This window comes from Bison bison, unplaced genomic scaffold, assembly GCF_000754665.1.
Source record: "Bison bison bison isolate TAMUID 2011002044 unplaced genomic scaffold, Bison_UMD1.0 scf7180017863017, whole genome shotgun sequence".
NCBI lineage: Eukaryota > Metazoa > Chordata > Mammalia > Artiodactyla > Bovidae > Bison > Bison bison.
In genome coordinates, this window is record NW_011493589.1 from 74,885 (window position 1) to 75,607 (window position 723).

Sequence of the window (723 nt, forward strand, 5' to 3'; positions counted from 1 at the left end):
TTTTTTTTTTTTTTTAGATTCTAGTCTTTTTTGTTGTTGTTTTATATTTTTTTATTTATTAATTTTAATTAGAGGCTAATTACTTTACAATATTGTATTGGTTTTGCCATACATCAACATGAATCTCCCACAGGTGTACATGTGTTCCCAATCCTGAACCCCCCTCCTACCTCCCTCCCCATACCATCCTTCTGGGTCATCCCAGTGCACCAGCCCCAAGCATCCTGTATCCTGCATCAAATCTGGACTGGTGATTCATTTCTTATATGATATTATACATGTTTCAATGCCATTCTCCCAAATCATCCCCCCCTCCCTCTCCCACAGAGTCCAAAAGACTATTCTATACATCTATGTCTCTTTTGCTGTCTTGCATACAGGGCTATCATTACCATCTTTCTAAATTCCATATATATGCATTAGTATACTGTATTGGTGTTTTTCTTTCTGGCTTACTTCACTCTGTATAATAGGCTCCAGTTTCAACCACCTCATTAGAACTGATTTAAATGTATTCTTTTTAATGGCTATATAATATTCCATTATGTATATGTACCACAGCTTTCTTATCCATTCATCTGCTGATGGACATCTAGGTTGCTTCCATGTCCTGGCAACTATAAACAGTGCTGCGATGAACATTGGGGTATACGTGTCTCTTTCAATTCTGGTTTACTCAGTGTGTATGCCCAGCAGTGGGATTGCTGGGTCGTATGGCAGTTC